We start from the raw sequence: 18,794 nt of genomic DNA, 5'->3' as shown, positions 1-18,794 counted from the left end.
GAAATTCCCCTAGACACATTGAGTGAATCTAGCCATCTCTTCTCTTTGATATTGACTCATGAGTGTTCCTAGACCTTCTAACACCCTATCCCACTCATAACACACCCTTTCCAAGCTTCCCAGTGCCTCCAACACCTCACAATTAGCTCTCGGCTATATCTTGTAGGTTTCCTTTGATTCCTATAGGATCATCCTGTAGGTTTCTAGTACATCCTGTACGTTCTCTTGAAATGGCCAGTTTTGGGGCCAAATTGACGGGGAACCTCTAGGAAGTAAAAAACATCCTCCTACAACTCTTCCACACCATCCAACCACTCCCTAACCCATCTAGCCATCCTCAACCATTGTTGGCTTGTTGGGGCCTGACCTAAGTTTGGAGTTAGATAGCCAAACAAAGCCTTGTACTGCCGGCCCTTTCAGCAACAGTCCACGGAGCGTGGACTAAAGTCTCACCCAAAGCAGTATGGGGGGTGTTGGAGCTAGTTTTATGCACCCTTGAGATGTTTGTGGGGTCGGTTTGGTCCAACTATGAGTACCTTCATGCAAGTACACTTTGCGCGCTTTCCTAACTTGTGAGGCCTTCGCACCCTTGTTATACTTGACTTCGCGCAACCCTAACCAAGGGATGTGGGGCTTTCATGCTACTGGAGCAGCAATCTGAACTGTTTCCCCATGTCACACCATGCATCTTACTTATCTTCTTATGATGGTTAGTTATCTTCGTGTAAACAATTACCTTTTTATTATATTTACTTGTTTAGCACATTCATATAAGTTCACGCAGTAAATAGACAGTAAACTTGCAATTCATACCCAATATACCTTAATGCATAAAATAGAAAAATATACATAGAAATATAGTAAAACTTCCTCTTTATTAATTCTTTCAACCAGTTACAGACTCAACTTTCCCTTCTCACTCAGCTACAGGGGTCCGCACACTTAGCTATGAACTACTAGGCCTCTGCACACTCAGCTACAGAGCCTTCTCCTAATCTATGACCCAAAGACACGACTTACACTTCGACTCAATGCTTCATTGACTCCTTAGATTCATTAATCGATCCTTCGATTATCTCCCTTTACACCTAAAGCCTTGCTCTATTTATACAATCCCATGGTCCATAGATCTTTCAAACCGACATTACTTTACAAAAACAAGGGCAGACAACCCTATGACTCTATTATGACTTTGCACTCCACGCCCACAAATCACGGAGTCTTTACAATAGACTTAGTCAAAACTTGGGCTTTAAGTCCCAAAACGTGCCTTGGGGGATCCCACTCCCAACGGGCCCCTAACACAAACATCATGACTCGCCCTCAAGTCACTCTGTCAGTGTGGAGATCTTCACGTGAAGACCCTCCATCTCTATTCGGACAGCTGCAAGGTCGGCAGCGCACTGAGTGGCTACCTGTTGAATATCCTGTATTCGTTGTTCCAAGACTGGGGTGTCAGAGCTTCTCCCCTGGTGTTGTGGGGAAAAATGCCTATGCAGGACGATCCTATCCACCTAAGGTGTGACAGTGCCTTAGCAACAAATGAGTACAGCTATTCTGGTTTCTTCCTTTATGAAATGTGAAAGAAGAGAGATCAATAGACTTACTGGTGTCTTCCGTTTGTCCCTCGATCCGGTCTCTCTTCTCTTTGGGAATTCACAGCTACTTGCCTTCTTGCTTATCCAGCTTCAACTTCCTGCAAGATCACAAGAGAACAGCTACTTGCAACAAGAGAAGAACATTACACAAAGACAAATATTCACATTCATAACTAGTTTAGGATTAGAAATAAACCAAATACACTAATACATTCATACATCAAAATACATTAGCATATAGGAGAAACCAAGATAGCTTTATTGATGAATAACAAGGTTCAGGAAGAGATACAACCTAGAGGGCTCCAATCCAGCATATCCTTCCTAGCAAATGGAATTCCTATCTTCACCCCTCTCAAAGCATTAAGCACCCAATGATTCCAGTCTCAAACCAACAGCAATTCTTTGCAATAACAAAATTCTAGCCTCCAGATCTCATGGAGGAGAGATCCATATATAGATGTTTGGAGAGAGGATGAGTCAACTTGAGATCTGACTAGTGTCCTCTCCCTCTGTCAGTTCTTGAGTCCACTTGGAGGTTCTTGCTTCCACTTGGAGATTTGGAACCTCTTACTCATCACCAATCGAATTCCCTGAGGCAAGTGTCATTTTGGAAGCTTCCTGGGTTTTGACACCTTGAGAAATGAGCCTGCAACTTGTCCACTCTCGTTCAGCGTAGGTAGCCAGTGTTCCAGTTGACATTCAACGCAGGTAGCCAGTTTTGGCTTTGACATTCAGTGCAAACAGCTAGTGTAGCCACTGAAATGATCCTGAATTGACTTGTTTTTTAGCAGTTTCAGGTGGAGAACTTCTGTGAATTGCTGTGGTTTGTTAGCCTTGTTCCTCTAGGGGTAGGAACAACATGTTTAGGGACTTTGGATCCCTTAGATTATGGACATTTCATGCTCAATGCTGTAAGGCACAAAAATGTCTATAACAGTTGCCCCCTAAAGTATGAGGTTGTTTATTGGGCGAAATGCTTTATCAGGGGGATCCGAAGTTCATCCAATGCTGGGAGGAGACCTGTAATAAGATACAATACAATACATTATTTTTCATACTGCTTTCATGATCTAGCTAAGGCGGGCATTCCCATGCTCAACTTTATAAATTCATTTTTCTGTACATAGAACAGACAATCGTCTGATGGTAGACTGATAATTTTGATGAAATTATCATCCTTTGAGTAGGATGATTATCTGCTGCAATGATGTACATGTCAATGTCTTTATCTTTCCTGAATATATATCGCAGCCCGGATGGATGAAACTAGATCCGGGGTCTTCAAACTCGTTCGATCTTCACTCTAAGTACAGGTCGATCCATGTGAGAAATGCTCTGAAGTCGAACATGGAAAGACATCGCTTGATTACCGGTCAATGATGTAAACCGTTAACAAGCGCGAGAGGAATCACCGATAATGATAATGACCCTCAAGGTACTGCAGTACAATTCACGTGGTGTGAATAAAGGACTTGGCGTCGAACACCACGCAAAATCTTTCGGTCGAAGGTCATTGATGTATACCTGTCGCCAAAAGTGAGAAACTTGCCATTGTGGTATGCAAGCTTCAAAGTACTGAAGGGGTTGTTCCTAGATCAACTTCTTGGATAATGAGCTGATGTCGACAAGAAGCGATCCGTCAAAGGAGGGCCTTGATGAATCCCACATCAGTGACACGGAACGGAGCTAATGATTTTAATGGAGGTGAAAACGATCTGTGACATATGATTCAGGGTGGCGGTCATGAAAGGATGAAGGATAATTTATGGCAGTGGATGGGACACGGTTGACTTTTTTCTGAACGACTTCTCTTGAACATGTGGCGACACTAATACGATGGATCGGTAGCATTACCCCAAATATGGATGGTATGGCGAGACCATGGATGTGACCGGTGAATGAAACAACCCAACCCGATTGTGGTACGGAGGAAAAGTGTCATGTTCAAGAGCGACTTGCTACCATCAAAGTTTTCTTTAGTTTCTCCCAATTTTTCCCCAGTCATTGCTGACCAGTACCTCTTTATTTTTGTCAAGCTTGAGGAGGATAACATATGCTTGTTCTATAACCTGCCCTTCGGGCAAGCCCATCGCTATTTTTTAACGAGCCTAGCGATAGTGAAACTCGTTCTCGTCTAAAGACAAGTTTGTCGCTATTTAATGATTTTAACGAGTCTAACGACAAGGATAACTCAGTCCTTTTCATTTTTAGAGAGTCTGAAAAGGTACGTAAAGTTAACTCCAAAAGTTCTTTTTCGTCATCTAATCCCTTAAGTCCGAAAAAGTATAAAACAATACAGAAGGGATGAGTTTTCGATAGTTTTAACGAGCCGAATAAAACAAGCGCTCGATCTTTTTGTGCAATAATCCCTCAGGTCCAAAAAGATTAAAATCTAGAGGAGGGATAGCTCTTCCTGTCCCTTTAACGAGCTAGAAGGCCAAGGACTCGGCAATCTTTTCATATTTTACGAGTCAGTTGAAAAGAGCTTAAAGAAGACTCGTCTTTTGAGGAACGAGTGATAAACAGGGTTAGCAGCTGATTCGAGGTACAGGTTGGAATTTTCCAATCACGGCAGTGTCACAAGGATGGCTAGGTGAAATCACTCTTCGCAGTTGTTCCTCAAAATGGGTAAACAATCATATGGAGGTGAACGATCGGCCAATGAAAAGTGGAGGTGATGGTGCAAACACGACCAAGGCTTTAATGGCTGATGATATTACATTCACAGTGGTTATTTACCGGGATAGTTCATTTTTTAACGAGCTTAAACGCGGGTGGAAACATTTGCTCGGTCTTATGTTTATTTTTTAACGAGCATGAACTATGTGCTAAAACTGTTCGGATCTTGCGTTTATTTTTTAACGAGCATGAACTTTGTGCTAAAACTGCTCGATTACCCAGTCATATGATAAGAGTGTCTCATCAAGATTCTATTTTTTATGGAGCTTCATCTCACTAAGCTTTGCTCCGCATCCTTTCTTTATGCAAGTTAGGAAACGGCTAACCCAAAAAACAGATAAATAACCGCTCTTTTCTTGCACTCCAAAAGGTTTGCATGCCCCCAGGTATAAAGTACGATTTCAAGGTTACCTCTACTTCCCTTCCTTCAAAACAATTGTTTTAAAGAGAGAGACTTTACGTCTTTCAGGTTACCCAAAGATTGTCTCGTTAATCTTTCAAACAAAACACTTCCTCGGCAATGTCTATCGAAATAGACAAAGGTGAGCGACGTAGCCCGCCAACTCACATAACTTTGACAAAAGAATCTTATTCTAGAATAACCCTCTTCCTAGACGGAAGGGGTACAGACTAGTCATATTCTCCCGCAGAAACCTACTCTATACCCAAAGTTTCCCTGCCGAAGCAGACGAGGACGCATGCCCCCTGGGTTCCAGTCATATCCTCCCGGATTACTCGCACTCATCAGGAGGACGGACCGTGGGTTGAGACACTTCTTGCGTGAATAGACCATTTAGGGATGGTACATGACTATTTGCGATGCGTGATCCAGGAAATGAAAGTTGGTCCACGAGCTTGACCACTCTTCCTCCATGTGGAAAACACATTACTCTAAAGAGTGAGGAGACTATAGCTCCCATGCAATATATATAGTCTCGTCCAAGGAGTAGGTTATAATCCAAGGGTCCTTGAACGACCATCACGTTCATTTGAACGATCTTCCCTTTCAATGTAATAGGCACATTGGGGAGGATCCCTAAAGGTCGACTGGTTCCTTTATCAAAACCTGATAGATTTCTCATTTCAGGCAAAAGCACTGGTGAACCAAGCGCTTTCCAAGCAATAGAGGAAAGGATACTCACAGATGCCCCCTCATCAATGATAGTGCCAGCCATCACCATTCTGTATATTTGAATGATAATTCTGAATGGTATGCTTGCTGGCAACCGGGGTCTGCCTAGTTGGTTCCAGTCAAAGGACACAACCAGGTTGCTTGGTGGTGGGACCGAATAAACAGCCGGATATCGCTCTGACGAACTTCCTTCCTACGATAAAGGAATGGGGGCATTTCCCCCTTGTTCATCAGAGTCAGTGTTGATGAAGAGAATTTGGACGGCGTCGTCTTTATTCTCCTCTGTGATGGTATCATTCGAAGATAGAGCCTCTGAAGGCAAAACTGGGTTAACTGTCGTCTCAACCTTTTGAATTTCGTCAGGCATGGATCCAGACGGTTCATCTTCGATGATAGGTGCTTCGGCTGACCACCTGGGTGGTCCAGCTGGGTTCTCAACTAGTGAAGGACTTGGCAGGAGTTTTTGATATCCAGGAGGAAGTTGCGCTCGTAAAATCGGGCGATCTTCCAGAACTCTTTTAGCCTCGTCTAAGAAGGGACAATGGTGGATGGCATGATCGCCTTCACACAGTTTGCAGGGAAATCTAGATTTCCCTCTCTGTCCTAGGACTTCACTTTCACTAGTCGACGGTGAGCAGTCAACATGGCTATCAGAGGTTGATGCTATCGAATTGTGAAAACGGGGAGACCAGTCCCTTAGTATTCGAGGGATACAGGGACAATCTCTATGGAAGTGGTCTCCCTTGCATATGACGCATGGCGATTTAGGCCTGGTCAGTGTTGTGTGTGGATTTTTGTCAGACGACACTTGTTTGCCCCCAGTCGCTTTTGGCTCCTTCTTCTTCTTTTCTTTCTTCTTCTTTTCCTTCTTCTCCTTAGGAACCTGGTTTTTTGTTTTACCAGTTTCGTCAAGCGAAGAGGAAGGAGGAGAGGAAGATGAAGTAGAAGGCCGGTGGGCAACTCTGGTCTGGTCTAACTGTTGACTCAACTGTTCAGGAATGGTGGTGTTCTGAATGACATTGGTTGAAAAGAGCTAGACTGGCAGGCCAATTGTCAGTCCTGGAAGTGACAATGTGGGCATGTGGGGCACACCAACATCTCCCCAAGAGGAGAAGGGACTAGGATTTCCACCAAGGGGAATTCCTTGGTTGGTGTGCCCCATTTTTTCAACCTAAAGATCAACGCAGGAATTAAAGGGTGATTGTTCCGTTTAAAATAAATTTTAACGACGCTTTAGACACAACTTTCTTTTTCAATTTTAAAGAGTCGAGAAAAAGCTAAAGATGACTCTAGTCTCCTTCGATGTTTTAACGAGCCCGAAGTGACAAATGCTCGGATGGAATTTTTCCGTTATAGAGTCTGAAAAAGGCCAAAAGGAACTGCTCTGGAGTTCTAGGCAGAGGGTGTGCCAAACTTTTCGCAAAACCGCAGAATACCTTTTAAGGTACGGGCGGTCGATCTTTCTAAATGCTATGTTCAGTGCATTGCGATCAGTAGGGCGGCCGACACGGCTTCCTAAGGATAAAGGTTTTATGCCTATAGGGGTCTCCCAATATATACGCGACGGTACGTGGGAGCACAATCCGTACTGGCACTATCGTCCCTCAGGAGGAATCACCCACCATCCACGAGATCGACAGTCACCAGGCTTAACGACGCCGGAACACGTCTCTAGCCTAGACCTCTATGTTGTGCGTTATGTTGCAAAGCGTTGTTAAGTTCATTCAATTTATTTTAGGTTGATCTTTTTAAAGTTTGCCTTTCAAGGTTCACCACGAGATGTATGATACAAATTCCTAAATGCAGTCTAAAGATGATAAGCAAGCTTTATATCTTTTCAACTTTGAAAATCCTAGCTACTAAGGGAAAAGAAAGACACCATCTTTTCTCAAAGAGCAATCAGCACACTCTAATGCACTTTTCCTAAATCCAACATGCAAATTATCAAATGCAAATGCACAATGCAGGTGTTTGTTTTCCACTTTCTTAGTATTGATGCCTACAAAGAAAGCTTTTTGTACAACTTTGAATTTTCTTTTAAATGATCAATACAAACAAGTTTACTTTTTCGAAATCAGAGAGGGTAGAAGAGATTACAACACTTAACGATTTTCGAAATAAAGTCTTGTTTCGACACTTAAAAGAGACAAACTCAAACCAATAAGCAACAGTAAATGTATAATCAATCTGCAAACAGCCAATGAACTCTCTTCTAAGATCACAATCAACAGATCTGAATCAAGGGCTACAGGATGACTATTTCACTCATGCAAAGGAAAACTGTAAATGATGCCACAAACACATAAAAAAACTCACAGTATTTTTGTACAAAAGGAGGCGGAATCTAAGCATAACAAATGGGTTATTAGACTGGTACCTATGCTGGTTACAGGCTGCAAAAATCAGAGATCAAAACAAGGCAAAACAGAGTAGAGAACCCCAGCTGCACAAGGGCAAACTGGTTCAGCGCAACCTCAACACAGGGGTTTTGACATTCAGCACAGGTAGCCTTCACGGGACCTGCGTTGAAATGCAGAATCCCTTCACTAGGTCTGCGCTGAAGGAGAAACTCTCGTTTCCCTCAGGTTCTGGGTCACAGATTGCTATTTAATTCACTGTTTTAGGCCAAATAAAAGTGACAAGCAAGGTGTAATCAAAGGGATGCTTTGAAGGGCTACTAAGATCTATCACAAGGATCATCAAATCATTTGTGAATCCATTGTTCAGATCATAGACAAGTCCAGTAATTGGATCAAAGCAGCAACTGTCTACTTTGCACCCGGGAAAGATGCAGTTCGATTGTTGCTGTCAAGTCTATGAAACAAACAATGATAGAAACACAAATAAAATGACTAAACAAATCTCCCCAGCGGAGTCGCCAATTTTTTGTGGGGAAAGATGCCTATGCAGGACGATCCTATCCACCTAAGGTGTGACAGTGCCTTAGCAACAAACGAGTACAGCTATTCTGGTTTCTTCATTTATGAAATGTGAAAGAAGAGAGATCAATAGACTTACCGGTGTCTTCCATTTGTCCCTCAATCTTGTCTCTCTTCTCTTTGGGAATTCACAGCTACTTGCCTTCTTGCTTATCCAGCTTCAACTTCCTGCAAGATCACAAGAGAACAACTACTTGCGACAAGAGAAGAACACTACACAAAGACAAATATTCACATTCATAACTAGTTTGGGATTAGAAATAAACCAAATACACTAATACATTCATACATCAAAATACATCAGCATATAGGAGAAACCAAGATAGCTTTATTGATGAATAACAAGGTCCAGGAAGAGATACAACCCAGAGGGCTCCAATCCAGCATCTCCTTCCCAGCAAATGGAATTCCTATCTTCACCCCTCTCAAAGCATTAAGCACCCAATGATTCCAGTCTCAAACCAACAGCAATTCTTTGCAATAACAAAATTCTAGCCTCCAGATCTCATGGAGGAGAGATCCATATATAGATGTTTGGAGAGAGGATGAGTCAGCTTGAGATCTGACTAGTGTCCTCTCCCTCTGTCAGTTCTTGAGTCCACTTGGAGGTTCTTTCTTCCACTTGGAGATTTGGAACCTCTTACTCATCACCAGTCGAATTCCCTGAGGCAAGTGTCATTTTGGAAGCTTCCTGGGTTTTGACACCTTGAGAAATGAGCCTGCCACTTGTCCACTCTCGTTCAGCGCAGGTAGCTAGTGTTCCAGTTGACATTCAACGCAGGTAGCCAGTGTTGGCTTTGACATTCAGCGCAAACAGCTAGTGTAGCCACTGAAATGATCCTGAATTGACTTGCTTTTTAGCAGTTTCAGGTGGAGAACTTCTGTGAATTGCTGTGGTTTGTTAGCCTTGTTCCTCTAGGAGTAGGAACAACATGTTTAGGGACTTTGGATCCCTTAGATTATGGAAATTTCATGCTCAATGCTGTAAGGCACAAAAATGTCTATAACACCTGGATTTGGTCCTGTGTCCCCTGCATCTGCGTGAGCTTGCCTTCAATTGTTTTTATAATGACAAATACCTCGTTGATCCAAGGTTGAACGCATGACTTCAAAAATGCTTCTCTATGTCATGTTGTGTCTACTTGTTGTTTAAGCGCTTTGGCCTGTTGCATTTGCGTGAGCCTCTGAGTGAGGGCCATCGTCTCTGCGGTCCCTTTGACACTGTCATACTACTATTGGAGCTCACGTGTCTCTGTCTCTAAGCACTGGATGGTCGGGTCCTCCTACAGATTGCTGAGGACCTTGAATGATTCTTCCAACATTTTGGTGTAGTTCCTTACTGCACTGTTGATCTCCTCCATCCCTGATGTAATAATGTTGGTGCACTGTTCCCTTGTTTCTGGAGGAGTGGACGGCTTCGCCTTCAATTGCAAATCTACTATCTAAAGGTTCAGCTCCAGTTGAACCTTGACCATTTCTTCTCACGCCTCACGCACCCCTACTACTAATCTCTGGATGCGCGCCTCTGCTGGTGCTTCTACTGGGATGGCCAGCTCAGGGACCATCTGGCAAGCTTCTTCAAGTACCTGCACCATCTGCCAGTTCTGAGACACAACCTCATCACGCTGCAAGATCAGTTATTCCATGTTGATCTTCTGCTCACTTAGCACCTGCAGTGTACGACTCTCCCTAGTCCACCGTTTTATAGTAATCCCATCCTGTAGAACATAGAGCATCTCCTGCGAAAGTGGAGCCATGTTGATCCCTATCCCCTTTAGTGTACTAACTATAGACTGGTGGACCTCAGTTTTTGTAACGAGTGCCGCTTCTAGAAGAACTATTGTGTTGGTTGTAAGAGTACACACCATTTCTTCAGCTGGGGCTATCCCGATTATGAGGTTTGTCAAGAGAGTACTAGCCTGAGCAGCGCACACTTGCAGTTCCTAAATCTGTGCTCGGAGAGCCCCCAACACAATCTGATTCTCTGTCGTGATGTTTTGGAGGACCTCTGTGGTGATGTTGTGCATCGTTTCTCCTATATAATGCAGATCACCCTCATTAAGGGTGATTGGGCTGATCGACAGCTTGGATGCTTTCACCTTCTTACGCGGCCCCGTCCGCTCGCTCGGGCATTGACGCTTCAATTGTGTTGACACTGTTTATGGGTTCATGCTGCCATCCTCTTCCTTTGTTTCCATCTCTTTCTCCTGCTCTGGCGAAGTCGAATTCTGGCCGTCGCACGCCTTCTCTGCTGCCTCTGTGCTGCTACTGCTGCGGCTTTTTTCTGTTTTGCTACAGTCTGCGCAGCTTCCCGTGCATCTTATGCTTTTGCTGCCGCTACTTCTTGCCTTCTATTTTCTGCCAACTGTTCCATGCGTAGTTTGGCCTCCTCCTCCTCCTTCCTTTTAGTAGACTTTTCCATGACAGCAATGTCTGGGGTGCGCCATTCCAGCGGCCACGTTTCTAGTACATCAAAAATCACATCATCTATGGCTATGAAGGGTATCTCACTCCATTTCTTGGTTGGGTCTTTGTGCACTCTGAGATAGATGTGATGAAAGTTCACTTTATACTCTGCAAAACTTTGTAGGCTGTTGTAGACAATGGGTGATAACTGCGGCTTGTGGTTAATCCCCATTCTAATGTTCATCTCCATGAATACCCAGAATATCTTATTGTCATGGATCCAGTTCACATCCTTAGTGGCCCACTACGAAGCATACTTCACGGCCTCTTGGAGATCCTAGAAATCGTGGGGAAGTGGTTGTCCTCTGGCAATTCCCCTGCCACCAGCACTATGGATAACAGAAGACATCCACAGTGGAACATTTTTCCTTGTTCCTGTGCCTCACGGTAATTCTCCAGGAACTCTTTGCACAAGAATTTGGACCAGTTAAACTAGACCCCTTCTGCACACAGTTCAACAATTTCCACCACCGGTGTGAGTACCTCATCCATGCGACACTTCTGCATGAGCTTACCATCCAATATCTGGGTTGCAACTTTGACTTCATTGTTGTTGATGCTGGATATAACGTAGCCCTTTTCTTCTTCTATAGCTTGTATTTCTTTTACATGGCCTCCGCAATGGCCAAATCACTTCTCTTTCCCTTTGAAATGTTTGCAGTGTCCTATCCTTTACATGGGAGTGGGGTAATGTGATCGATTAAGTGGTCTGTGATGGGGATGTGCTGCTCTAGCCACAAACACCCACCATGCACCAGGCAGAGCAGCTGCCTGATGATGAAGATTGTTACTGCGTGTGGTGGTAATGCGACACCTAGAGTAGGTTTAATAACCCTGCCTTTTCAAATCCGCGTAACCACTTGCATGACTCCAATTCTATAACTCTCGTCGTGGTGTTCTGCTTCAGCTTCATGAGCTGCACGGTCTCTAGGTGAGGGAATTTCTCGTGGTCAACGAGATCCAAATCTTCAAACTTCAAGTTTGGCACCCATCCTAGGTGTGTACCCTCAAAAATTATATCATCTAGGAGGAGTGGAGTCTGCAGAGAGCTCTTGCTCTCGTTGAGGTCCTTGGGCACTTTTTCCTTCCCCTTCCGCGGGGGGACATACACGGGAAGCTTTGTTGGAGGGTGTGCAACCTCAGTTTCTTCCTCCATGCCCTTATCCTCATCTTCTTCAATTATGAGGTCCTCAAGGTCTTCTTCCTGCTCGTCAGCTTCCAGGTTAACTAGTTTCCCTTTCTCCTCCATCATTAATCTGCTGCGCAATGGGTTTCATGGGGACACATACACCAAAATCATTAGCTGTTTATCTTTCTTCGGTATCGGTGTGTGTGGCAATTTAGGGATTTCTACAACAATCTCGGTGCCTTGAGGGGCATCTTCTATAGTGAGGGCCTGTGTGGTTTCTTTGGTGGTCATCTCTGCGATTTCCCTGGCTTCTTCTGACATTGCCATCTCGATTGCCCAGAAATTTCTCAACCATTCACTCAGGTGCTCAACCAATGCTCTCTACAGGACAAACAGGTCTCAGCTCAGAATATGCATGGCATATGACAACTGAATTTGCAAATGACCGAGTGTTGTTTGCGGGGTAGCTGTTTGTAATTTATATCTCCTTTGGAATTTGAATTCGAACATTCCCCCCATTCCCCCCATATCCGGTTCATTAATGTTCCCTTGGTGGAAAATTTTCCCAAATCTTGCCCATAAAGCGTGTCTTAAATACTTGCCGCCCACTCCATCTAGTCTCAAGTCAAGTATCACGTCATGAATAGTGACTATAACTGTCACTTTCCAGCCTACCTGTGCAGTAGCAAAGCCCCCCTTGCGCAGTCACGAACCTTGTGACACTTTGGTCCTGCACGCAACCCCAACATTGTGCAGCTCCCGGGCATATTAGTTTATAGTGTCACGCCTCCTTTCAACTGCCTGGAGTGCTAATACTGTACTTCCCACAACTAGACAGGTGGTTGTGCCACTTGTATAGGGTCCCAACAGGTCATCCATCACCTTTCCTGAAACAAATCTTCCTTTTGGTTTCACTCTGTGTGTCGCGCACTTCACCATCTGTGTCGCGTCAGCATGGGTGATCCCTTTAGTAATATATAATCCAATCAAAGGCATCAAGCTGATTAACTCCCAACGGTAGTCCCCAAATTTTTCAATGTAATCGTGTGCACCCTATTTTATCACCTTGATTCTCTTATCGAGAAAATCCTTCTTTATTTCTTCATCAAGATTCTCAACTTCTGCTTCCACCAGAGTGCTTTTCTCCCTTAATCACACCTTTTCCTTCATGAGTTCTTAGAGCCTAAGATCACCCTGTCAGATTTCTTCTTCAGGTCCTAAGCATTCTTCTTTGTTCAACTGCATTATCCCTCCTTCCAAAGCTTCACGAGCTGTCATATCCACCGGTGCTACTATGCATAGACTAAGCATATTATCCTCTATTGGGACTACAACATTTGCCCCAAATTGCAATCTCAGAGGCATCTGCCCTGTTTTTTTCTTGCACGTTGTTCTATAAGCCCACAAAATTGTTGGTACGTGCAAGTCCCAATCCCTCCATTGTGCCTTATATATCCTGTTCAGTGCTTCACATACTCTGCTAAATGATTCTGCGTGGATATCCTCCTATGCAGTCATTCTTTCCCCACTCCATCATCCCAACTGGAGGGATCGTTCATGCAATTTCCTTGCCCACCCATGCGTATTGACCGTGTTTCCAAATGCGATGTCCATGTGCATCTGTGCAGGTTTTTTAACAAGGCCCTGTACCCAATTGGATAGGTGTGCACGCAGACCATTCTGTCTGGCCTTCTTGTTTGTTAATTGTTCCTGAGGATTTCCAAAATGCATGCGCATCATTCTCATGCATTCATGCCAATCCTCAAAGCTTCCTTGGTGCATACCCCACCACCTCATGGGTGTAGCATGAAGTACCCATTTTAAAGCCTCGAAATGTTGTTGTTCTGGTACTTATTTTTAAAACCTATTCAAAAAACCATCTACCTCACCTAACCCATCATAAGTAGCCAAATCCCTTACCTCTCTCACTACGCAATGCAATGATCACATCATCATGTTACAGTTCAGCATGGTTACCTCGTGTAACTAGTTCTACCATCGTTCTATCTCTTCATGAGAATTTGATGTACAGGAGCTTTCGTGATCCCATGAGATCCGTCCATCCGCGGTGGGATTTACCCAGTATTGCTCTCATGCGGTTATCTTATAGAATTAGTCTAAGTCGTTGTCACTTTCATAGTCGTACACTGGCTCTGTGTAGTGCGGTTCTTCTGTAGGGTCCAAAGGGATTACTACGCGTAAGTATTTTTTTCCAAAGATCATCTTGCGCTTCTTTAGGTTTATCACCCCGTTCATGTCAGTGGCCCAATCTATTCCTAATAGCATAGGGTAGGGATTGCTATCATCTACAATATCTATCGCTTCGAAGTTTGCTAACACACTCGCTCCTTCAATATCCACTGTGATTCCCTGCAATCTCCCCATAGGTATTATCTTTTGCTGGTTTTCTATTCGTAGATGGATAGGAGACCATTGCAAAGTATGCCTTCCCATGCACTCCCATGTCTACTTTGGCAGAATGTTTTCATCCGATCCTAGGTCTAGAATCACTTGGTCCATCTCATATTCCCCAATCTACATGGTCAACCTCATTTCTCTTCCTATCCTCGTCACATGCTTTCCAATCTTCTAGACTACGTGTAGTTCTCCTGGTGCAGTCCTAGCACATCTATTAATGAGTTCCTGTAATCCTTTTATAGCCTTACTATCACACAGTAGCTTCATGCATGTTTCCGGGAATGTTGTGAGCATCGATGGGTTCATTTTTGGCTCTGTTTTGTCTGTGCTTCCTGGAGTGGAGGCATCAATGAAGCTCTTCTTGGCTTCTATGAAGGTTTCCTTAGTGCACTCCAAATCAAACTCTGGTTCTTTCATTGGAGCCTTGCGAACCCAGGTACTATCTTCAGGCTATGTGCCTTTATCATCGCCTATCGTAATTCCACTTCGGAACACAATATTCATTTTAGGGTCTTCCTCGCGCGGCTCAGACCTCATCATCTATGGGTTCTGAGTCGGGGGAGCTTGGAGTGCTCCCTCGTCACACAACGTAGCTATCAGTGTGGGACAATCCTTTGTCTCATGGTCAAACAATATACAATATATACATGATGGCCATGTTGGATTATACAATCACGGGCATAATGTCCAAGCCCTGCGCAATTGTAACATATCAGCTGTCCGCGACCTCATCTAGATCCTCCTCCACCTCGGTCTCATCCATGCCCCTGAAATATGGCTGACGCCATCCCTGTGTTCTGGTCAAGGGGCTGCGTTTCAGCCTGAACTCTATAGGTGGGAGTCTTATCCATCATCAGCTCATAGCTTCTACAGGTGCGGTCATCATGTCCCACTGATCTACAAAAATCACTGTTGGGCATGGAATCCCCCCACAGCATGTTTTGGGGCTCAAAGCCAAAGTTTTCTTCAAATGTATTGTAAGACTTTGCGAATTGCGAGCACGGAGCGGGAAGTATAGTTTGAGTCATAGGGTTGTCCTCCCTAAGTATTGTTATGTAATGTAATATCATGTCGGCCTACCCATGGTCCGTGGTCCATGGGATTGTATAAATAGAGCATGGCTCTAAGTTGTAAAGATAATGAATTAGAGAGGTAGATGAATATGAATGGTTCGAGCATAGAGTAAGAGTCTAAGTATTTTGGGTCGTAGTAGTAGGAAGAGGATCTACAGCTGAGTGCATAGAGGCCTAGTGGACCCCACATCTGAGTGCACGGACCCTTGCAGCTGAGTGCGCAGGGTGGTGTCGAGTCTGTAATCTTGAACGAAGAATAATAAAGAGAAGTTGATTCCAATTTCTGTGCATATGCTTGTGTATTTCCTTCTTTACATTTATACTATTTTGTTTATCGCGTGCACTTATGCGATTACTGGATACACTGTTTGTTATCACTAGTCTTACACAAATAAGGTGAGTAATCGGGTAATAACATATTAAATAGCAAAGAAATTGGGTATAATATGGGTCGTACCCCAAGTAGGGTTGTATGGAAGCAGCATCATAGGTTGTGAGGGACTAACAGGTGCATGTAACAATGTGCACAGGGTCAAACCATGGACCACCAGAAGCTCATCAGACATCCCCAGGGTACGGAAACCTGGTTCTATCACCCTCCCATGCTACTTCGGGTGAGACCTCAGTGTGCGCTCCGTGGACTGTTGCCAAAAGGGCTAGTAGTACCGGGATTTTTTTGGCTAAATCACCTCTGAACCTGGGTCAGGCCCATACAACCCAACAAATGGTTCCGTTGTCGGGACCGGGATCTGCATAAGGGATGTCTGATGTCATGCCACTGGAATCCCACAAAGAAAGAAATTGAAGAGTGGTTGGACAAGAAGATTCACGAGTTCATGGCGCAGGAAAATAGAAATCTGCGAGTACCTAAGGAACAGTGGCTGAAGCGCTACTTGTATATGGAAATCCATGAAATTTTCTTTGCATCCTTTTCTTTCTGAGCTATATGAGTGGATCAAAAAGCTAGCAGACAATCAGTGAAGGTGTAAGCTCAACAAACCAATTGTGTCGACTCCAAAGTTGGTGCGCAGACTAGAAGCGTCAGGAGATAAGATCACATTGTTACCGGGAATAGTGTCTATGCAGAACTGCTAATCCCACTAAGGCTGGTAGCTACCTTAGAAACAAACAAACTAAAACTACTTTAATTTTCCTTTATGAAAGATATATGAGAGAAGAATAAAGGAGACCAACCTCTGTCTTGCGCTTGGTTCCTTGCCCGATTCCTCTCTCTTCTGATAGTCCTTTGCTACTTGTTTTCGTACCCAGCTTCACAGAATACCTGTAGAATCAAAGCAGCATAACACTATACGAGAACATGGATCTATTATCATAAGTAATATAGGGTCAGATGTATATTAACCACACAAATGCATAAAACATCAATCACACAAGTGTATGGAGGAAAACTTGAATAGTTTTATTGATAATCAAGAAAGAGCCAAGAGAATTACAACCGATTGTTCTGACCCAGCATCATCCTCTCAGCAAGTAAGCCCTTCTTCACCTCATGAAAAGCTTAGATCACCCAACACTATGATGTTGTCTCAAGAAACCAACAACACTTCCTTACAAGATGCAAAATTCCAGCCTCTGGATCTCTGGGATGAGGGATCCATATATAGATGTCTGCAAGGGAGGTGAGTCAGCTTAAGATTTGATTAGTGTCTTCCCTCTGATAGTTCTTGATTCCACTTGGAGATTGATGATCTCTTACTCATCCCTGGTCGAATTCAGAGAGGCAAGTGTCACAGGAGAAGTTTCTGGAAGATTCCATGCTTCTCCACCTTGCAGCTTGACCCTGCCATTTGTCCCTTCTCGCCCATCGCACCCCATAGAAGGGCCTTTTGAAATGCAACGCACCTACTGTGTGTATTTAGGTTGGATGCAACACACTTTGCCTATGGAGCAGGTGAAATGGTCCAGTTTTGACTAGTTCTGAGTAGATTTTCATGGAGAACTTCTGGGAGATGCTGTAATCAGTTGACCTTGTTCTTTTAGGGGTTGGAACAACACCTTTAGGGACTTAGGAGCCCTTAGTTTATGGACATTTATGCTTTGGGTTGCAGTGCCCAAAAATGTCTATAAAAGTTGCCCCCTAAAGCATGAGGTCGTTAATCTTTTGATGTTAGGTGAAATGCTTTATCATGAGGATCCGAAGTTATTTCAAGATGGAAGGAGACCTGTAATAAGATACAATACAATACATTATCTTCATAATATTTTCATGATCTAGCTGAGGCGGGCATTCCCATGCTCAGCTTTATAAATTCATTTTCATGTACATAGGACAGACAATCATCTGAGTGTACACTGATGATTCTGGTAGAGCCATAATCCCTTAGATTGGATGATTATATGTGAAACAATGATGTACATTTGATGTCTTTATTTTCATGAATATATATTGCAGCCCGGATGGATGAAACTAGATCCGGGGTCTTCAATCTCATTCGATCTTCACTCAAAGTAAAAGTATATCCATGTGAGAGATGTTTAGGCTCCTAAGTCCCTAAAGGTGTTGTTCCAACCCCTAAAAGAACAAGCTCAACTGATTACAGCATCTCCCAGAAGTTCTCCATGAAAAACTACTCAGAACTGGTCAAAACTGTACCATTTCACTTGCTCCCTAGGCAAAGTGCATTGCATCCCACCTAAATACACATAGTACGTGTGTTTCATTTCAAAAAGCCCTTCTATGGGGTGCGATGGGCAAGAATGGACAAATGGCAGGGTCAATCCGTAAGGTGGAGAAGCATGGAATCTTCTAGAAACTTCTCCTGTGACACTTGCCTCTCTGAATTCGACCAAGGATGAGTAAGAGATCATCAATCTCCAAGTGGAATCAAGAACTATCAGAGGGAAGACACTAATCAAATCTCAAGCTGACTCACCTCCCTTGCAGACATCTATATATGGATCCCTCATCCGAGAGATCCAGAGGCTGGAATTTTGCATCTTGTAAGGAAGTGCTATTGGTTTCTTGAGACAACATCATAGTGTTGGGTGATCTAAGCTTTTCATGAGGTGAAGAAGGGCTTACTTGATGAGAGGATGATGCTGGGTCAGAACAATCGGTTGTAATTCTCTTGGCTCTTTCTTGATTATCAATAAAACTATTCAAGTTTTCCTCCATAAACTTGTGTGATTGATGTTTTATGCATTTGTGTGGTTAATATACGTCTGATCCTATATTGCTTATGATAATAGATCCATGTTCTCGTATAGTGTTATGTTGCTTTGATTCTACAGGTATTCTGTGAAGCTGGGTATGAAAACAAGTAACAAAGGACTATAAGAAGAGAGAGGAATCGAGCAAGGAACCAAGCGCAAGATAGAGGTTGGTCTCCTTTATTC

Source organism: Pinus tabuliformis, chromosome 7 (assembly GCF_031772625.1).
Source record: "Pinus tabuliformis cultivar Carrire ecotype Pingquan chromosome 7, CPIR1, whole genome shotgun sequence".
In the NCBI taxonomy this organism is placed as follows: domain Eukaryota; kingdom Viridiplantae; phylum Streptophyta; class Pinopsida; order Pinales; family Pinaceae; genus Pinus; species Pinus tabuliformis.
This window is presented reverse-complemented; position numbering follows the sequence as displayed.